Source organism: Pinus tabuliformis, chromosome 4_2 (genome assembly GCF_031772625.1).
Source record: "Pinus tabuliformis cultivar Carrire ecotype Pingquan chromosome 4_2, CPIR1, whole genome shotgun sequence".
NCBI classification, from domain to species: Eukaryota; Viridiplantae; Streptophyta; class Pinopsida; order Pinales; family Pinaceae; genus Pinus; species Pinus tabuliformis.
Genome location: NC_142304.1, coordinates 1,059,517,039 through 1,059,524,583, shown reverse-complemented (window position 1 = coordinate 1,059,524,583; position 7,545 = coordinate 1,059,517,039).

The window sequence follows — 7,545 nt, the reverse complement described above, 5'->3', positions numbered from 1 at the left end:
AATTTTAATTTATGTATTTTGATGTGATTTTTCCTACTTACACCTAAAGTAAAAACTCTTATTTTTGGTCTATACTTATTTATATTTTGGTTGTTGCGCATATATATATATTTGCAATGGAGCAACTTTGAGTTTTAAGACTTAGCTCGAGTCACCTTTAGGTTGAAGTGCTCATTGAGGTATGATTTAGAGTTTAAATACTTTGACCTCAACCTTATCTTGCTACTTCTCATATCACAACTCCTCACTCATTCGTAGGCATCAATTTCCATATTTTTATATTAGCTTACTCTCTTGAGAATAAGTCATTTTTACATTATTGCCTCATGATCAACTTAGGAAAAACAAAATTATTTGTGTAATCTAATTACATTTACTAAGGCTGCCTTAACCTTAAACTACCAAAGTAAACTTTACAAGGTCATACAACTTAACTCCTTATGCACAAAATATATTATTTAAGGTGCCCTTTTTATAAGACACGGCACCATTGGTAATAATTATTCACATCATATCTACACCATATCCATGAACATAATCAAAATGGGGTATTATAATATTGAAGTAGAGAGTGAATATGCTTTGTGGACTGAGCCTTGAGAAGGGTTATAAGAGCCAAGTACTAGAAAAACAATCAATACAACTTTGTAATTCATGCATTATGTCACTATGGTACAACTTTGTAAAGTGTGTTATATCTTTGATCTGACTAAAATATGTTGTGTTTGACATCTTTGAATAGTTTCTATGACTTTAAAATCTCATTTTTTCTTGTGTGCTACTTAGATTAATTGTGAGTTATATTTTGTTGTATTATATAAGTCCCAACACACCATGATGCTTATGCCAATTGGGGTGTCCACAAAGGTAGTGACCCTCTTACTAACACAAAGAATAATTGGCTATGGGAAGAATATGTGTGCTTGCTTGGCCTCCTCCTCCTCTGTGGGAGATGTTGTGTGAATAGTTTCTACCACTTTAAAATCTTCCCATACGATCTTGCATTCGCTGTGATTTTTGGTTTACGACAACATATGAGTCCCAACATATTATGATTCATATTCAGGAACATGATGTTGGCCTCATGCATAGGCGTTCTTGTTCCTCAGCTATTGTTGAGCATGCAAAGAAAACATTGCATCATGTCTACATTGAAAACTCCCAGGTCATCGCTAGGATTGATCACTTTCATCATAGGAAGTTACGTGAGGTCATTGTAATTGAAAAGCATCTGAGGAATCTCAATAATGATGATGGCTAGACCTTACGTTGGAGTTGGGTACATGCTCTTTCTTCTTGACTTCTATGTTTTTAATTTGTTTCTCTCCTTATGATCTTGGTTTTTTTTTTTTGTAGATAAGCACCCATGGGGAATTTGAACTAGTGACCTATCGCAAGGAGTGCCTTAACAGTGCACCCATTCACCATCAACCCAAAGCCCCGTGAGCCCTTATTATGTTGGTTTTTATTTTCATTTTATTTTTCATATTTATGTATATATAAAATTTTATTGGTTGATTATTATTAACACAATTATTTATTAAAAAAAAATATTAGTTGATTATTATTATTACAATTATTTATTAAAAAAAAAATATTCATTTTTTTTATTTTTTATTTTATTCATTTTTTTATTAATATAAATAAGTATTCTATTATGTTTAGATTAGTATTTATTATCCTAACTAAATTGTATTTTTTAATATTAATAATTATTCTATTATGTTTATTTTAGTATTTAATATTCTAACTAATTTATTTTTTAATATTATTTTGACCTAACTAATCTCTAACATTCTTCTTATATCTGTATTTATTTAATTTAACTAAATTTCTAACGGTTACTTTTGGCACATGGGGGCATCTCTGCTATTTATACCTAATTTCGGATCTGGTTTTTCATCCTTGTCATGAGGATGAACCACAATAGATGGTTCGAAATGTAGACTCCGAAACAACTATGTGATTATTCCGAAAATTCTATTTGATAATGGGGTTGTCTATAAAGATAATCACCATCCTACAAACATAATGGTTGACTCATGAATCTCTACAAGCAAGACTTAAAGGTTGAAGGATATCACAAACTGAATGCCTATTGTGAAAATGAATATTTGAAGCACTGATTTGACATGTAAATTGTCATGGATATTCCACTAGAAAAATTCATCACAACAACTCTAATAAAACTATTGAAAATTTATTAAATTAGTTGAAATGTGAAACATAGAAAGCAAAAAGAAATACAAACACCATCCATAATAGACACAAGGATATTCGCTAGGAAACCTTTACAGCAGAAAATCCGACTAGAAGGTGAAGTTGCTCTGCTCTCTTTTCTTTGTTATGAAAAATGTGTACATACAAGGAAGAGGTACTCTTTATGGAGTTTCTTAAGACTTGTGGCATGTATGGTTGCTACACAATCTTAACCCCCTCAATTATGCTCTCTAACTTCTCCCTCCTACTTGTTCTACTCCACTATGGAACAAAATACAATTGCATAGAATGGAACCCCTACTCTTAGTGCTCAGTATAGAACGTAGCTTGATAGCCAGCTAGGGGTAAGGTTTGACTCCCTCAACCCTCAACTAGAATTATGGGTTTGAATCTTCTAGAGTCTTCTTCAAGGTCCACATGTGGCTAGCCTCATGTGCATGAGTAACAAGGGTTGATGTGACATCCAATCATACCATGGTGGTCAACACGATAGGTCAACTTGTGATAGGCATAATTTTTGCATATGAACTTTGTTTGACGTGATTATTACACGGTTGGAAAAATCTTAGTATAGAACAATGTTGGGGAGCCTAATATAAGTGAGAGTTTTTGGACCTAAACAAATTTTATTTAATGCCCCAAAATGGGTCTTAAAAGTTTCAGACCCCAATGCCTAGGTGTAGTTCTCCCTAAAATGAAAATAGCTTACCACCCTAAAATGAAACCATACCATAGTTACACTGCAGGTGAACCTGTGTCGGAATTGGGGTTCCAGAATACAAGTTCTTTGAAACAAAAAAAAAATTCACGTGGAGGACTGAATTTAATAATCTTCGGAAATTTTCTGCTACGTCGTCAGAATCTGAGGCATGGAATTAAACTTAAACCCTAATCTCGAGGGTTTCAAAAACTAATTAGCAGCATTTTTTTCCCTTAAAATAATTGTGATCAAGTGTCCGCTACCTCCCTTTCTGGCAGTATATACGTTTCAAAATTGCTTTTCAGATTCGTTGATTACATTACCGACTGTGCTACCCATTCTCTAAAGTCCATCGAGATGTTCCATGGCATAGGCTTCATTAAACATTTCTGTGATTTTGTAATCTGAATCGATAAGGTTTTTTAATCTACTTAACCTAAACTGCATATTTTGAATCATGAGATTGAGCAAGAACTGCTTCAACGTATGAAAAACATGGTCTTGGAGTTTTTCCACCTTCCCTAGAGGAGAAGAAAGAGAAGTACCCAATGGAGCAAGGAACAATCCACGGGATGGTTTTGTTTTCTTTGCGGACCAGAAACTGGAATGTGATATGATGGCATTGGGAACAGAGCGCGAGGCTATCAAAATGGAAAACCTTGGACAAATAGAAGTGAATCAGTGTGGAACTTTCAATATTCTCGATTGCTCTTAATTGATTGATAGATGTTTATTACTTTGTATTAAAAATCATTTTACCTTTGCAAGTGATTACATTACCGATTGTACTACCTATTCTTTGAAATACTTCATTGGGATGATCCATATGATGTGTTTTTTAAACTGTTTTTCAATTTGTTTATCATTAATGGATGGTGATGTGTTTTTTAATCTGTTTCTCAATTTGTTTATGATTAATGGATGGTGAGATGATCCGTAGTATGTTTTTCGTTTTTTCAATTTGTTTTCTTAACTGGTTTGTTATTAACAGATGGTGATTCCTTCTGGCATTTACCATTCTCTACTAATGTGGATGTGGTAGTTATAGCCCAATCAAGGTTGAAATTTCTTGTTTTGATAATCATCAATCAAAGCAATTTTAGTCTATCTACAACATATACAGATTGTAGCGATTGGAATTTTTTACTGGTTACAGAATCTAATGGTGCAAAAAAAAAGTTAACTATACTGTCATCAAACTTCAGTTTGCGTTATTTTTTTAAAAATATATTACACATACTCCAGTAGGGACCTTTGTCAATTGTCATACTGAAGATTCATTATATATTTAAGGTTGATTATGTATCCTTCAGCTGATAGTTTTCCTTGCAAGCTTACATGAGTTATACCATGTATGCTATTAAGCCTTGCAGGATTGCAAAGGTTATGCCACGTAGGTTGCTAAGTTGAGCCTTGCAGGGCTACAACACTTCTATTGTCCAGTCCCACAAATCTTATGCTACGTAGACAAACTGTGTTTATAGCCGCAGTCCTTCAAGGCCCACAACACGATTGTGTTTATAACTGCAGTTGGATGGGCAGGAATATGCTTTTAGAGTGTGTATGTTGCCTAAATGAATTCAAATTTGAGTACTTATCCGTATTCCCCCTTGTGGAGATGAAATTATAGACCATGTAGTTTCTTTTTACAGCATAACGCAAGGTTGAATAAGTTAATGGCAAAAACTTAAGTAAACTTGGGAAAAAGGAGAGTGTGGACAGACCATAGGGAGAAGAGGGTTAGGTTGTCAACGAATGATATTCCAAACGGTTTTGTATGTTTCACTGCCAGAACTAGCTTTGGCTATGCTGCATTCTCACACAGCTTCATCTAAGTGCATGAACACTCGTGAACCAACAACCTTGATCTAAATAATATCATCTTGAAGACAACAAGTCTTGTAAATACAACCCTGTGGCATCCCCACTTTGGGAGGATGAGAAGCTTAAATCTTTGGTTCATCTCAACTTGGTTATTACTATTCCAGTAAGGTTCTAGACGCATTTTTGCAGATTGCATTTGCAGATGCTGTTTTTATTCACAAGGTGGGAGTGGTCATTGCAGAACAGAGATATCAAAAAGAAGTCCAGAAAATTTAAAAGCATTGCTTCACTCGTCTTAAGTTCAGTCTGGTGCCAAGAAAACCTCACGAGCATCGCATATTATGCTATTCATGTTACATACCTAGGAGTCTTGTTTGCCAAAAGCATTTTACGACTGAGTGGTGGCAACCATGATATTAGAGTAAAAACGAACATAGCTTTGCAGTCATCTACCAGTTTTCTGCTTTGTTTGAAAGCATTTTTTTAGGAAAGTGTTAAAATGTGGTTGTCACTGATGTCAACCCAAGCAACACTAGAAGATGCCAAAAACCCCAAAGGGTGATGATGTGGCACTTCTTCTTTGGCCAAGAAAAATGCTCATGTCATACTCACCAAGAATTAGAATAGTATTTCTTGTGGTAAAAGGTTAATTGTAAATAATTGTTTTTAAAAATCAAGGGCATGTGAGGGTTTTTGGTTCTAAAAGGCAGTTGAAGTTCAAAATTTAAAAACCCTCAAAGGGGTTTTCCCCTCCAACATTATTGAATTTATGTTAATCTCCCTCCAAAATAGGAATTCGACTGCCTCTTATGGAGCACTCCACAACTAAATAAGGAGGCTTCATCTCATCTCCTAAGCAAACACTCAATGAATATCTTGTGAAGATCTGAAATTAACATTTTGTCCCTGTGGAGTATTGGGAGATCAGACGAGAAGCATTGGTTCTGTGGTTTATTGGCATATGCTTTTGGGGATTCATTGGGGTTTATTGCAGGTCATGATTTGTCTAACCTAGCTGCAGTCCTAAGCACTCTTTCTGAAGCCTTCGACCCTCCTCAAGGGCAGATCTCTGAGCATTGGATGGCATAATCTGAAGTGTGGATTTGTTAAGGAGCAGGAACAGTAACCTAAATTACAAAAACGTGTGGTCGATTGTTGTGACAGTCTTCTGAATATCCATCTGTGGTTTCAACCCTCTCTTGAGCAATAACTCTGTGCATAAAGAAGATCAGCGAAGGAGAAACCTCTTGTTGTTTGGTGCAAGACCATTTTGCCTTCCATCTGAAAAAGACCGAGGAATATGTGGTGTGGCATCTAAAATCTTAAGCCTTGTTTCTGAGCATGTTCGATCTATTGCATTTGGATTCAAGACAGAAGTAAGGGTCCTCTTTGTACATTGATCTCGGCTCTTTTTTTGATATTTTTGTAGACGTCTCCTCTGATCCAACACAGAGATTCGGATCTGTCTAAGAAGGACACCTAAAGTCAGTGAACAAATGGTTAAGAATTTACCTTTGAGGTCCAACTCAAAATATCTCTGCAGATTCTTCATGAAACATTTGTGACCTAATCTTCTCTGTGCAAGCTGCTTGCATCTGTGAGGTTTGTCAGAGTTTTGATTATCATTTCTAGAAGTTCAAAATTCTGAAGTTTGAATGTCCACGACTAGCGAAGGGGCCTAACTACAGCAGTCCTCTTAGCATATGTATACATTAGTGTGTGCATCTCTTAAGAGTGACTTCTATGAGCAGTCCTAGACGCATGTTTAGTACACACTTGTGGCTAATGGTTTAAAGCCTTAAAGCAGTGGAAAGATTCGGTCTCCATATTGTTTAACACTGGGTAACATTGAAGTTCAGTCTTGGCATCAACATCATTCATATAACAATGTTCAAGTTCCACGCTGATTATCTGTGGTTGATAACACGCATTGTTGAGATTGACATTACAACATTAAAGACCTTCATCATGACACTGCAGTAAGAGTCTTGTTGCAGAAATATTGAAGAGGTGTCTATTCATCTTACAATAAGGTTTCTGTTAATTTTAAATAACAATGGTATGTTCTATGCTTAACGAAATTTACCTCAATGTTCCTTTGGCATCCAATAACATTTTCCAATTATTTCAGTAGCGATCACATTAACCATTAATCACATTGACAGTAAATGCAGATAGAACATAAAACAAGATGCAGAAGACAAGCCAAGACAAGAGAACACTGATTTGGCGGCTGCCAGGGAAAAAGCCCAATGTGGAGAAAACCTTTTGATCAAATCTTTTTACTATATTCAATAGTTCAGCAGAGAGAGAGAGTACAAATGTCAAATAGACTAGCCCAATACAAAGTCAAATCAGCCCTGTCAAATTTTGCAGTGAACTGCAATCAAACTTCAGCCCTAACTAGAAAGTCAACTTTAATCAAAACAGCAGTAAAACACCTCCTTTGAAGCTCGGTCAAAGGCATTCAAATTCGGCCTTCAGCAGTGGTCAAAGTCAACCCAAAACAGTCACAAAAACTCTGGTCAAACTTGGTCAACCAGCAGTCAGCTTTGTGGTCAATGCAGGTCAAACAGCTCAAAAATTCTCGATTTTTGTCAGTCAATGTGGCTTGAAGAAATTGAAATTATGCCATCAAAACCGCAGTCAAAATAGGTCAAAATCTCCTCGGTCAACGTGGTCAATGCTGGTGCTGAAGTCTGAAATTCGGCCTGTAATTTTCTGCCCAGAAAATTGTCCTCGCCACACGTGTGAGAGAGAGAGAGGCTGCCCAAGCTGTACGATCCACTTTGATGAAGAGA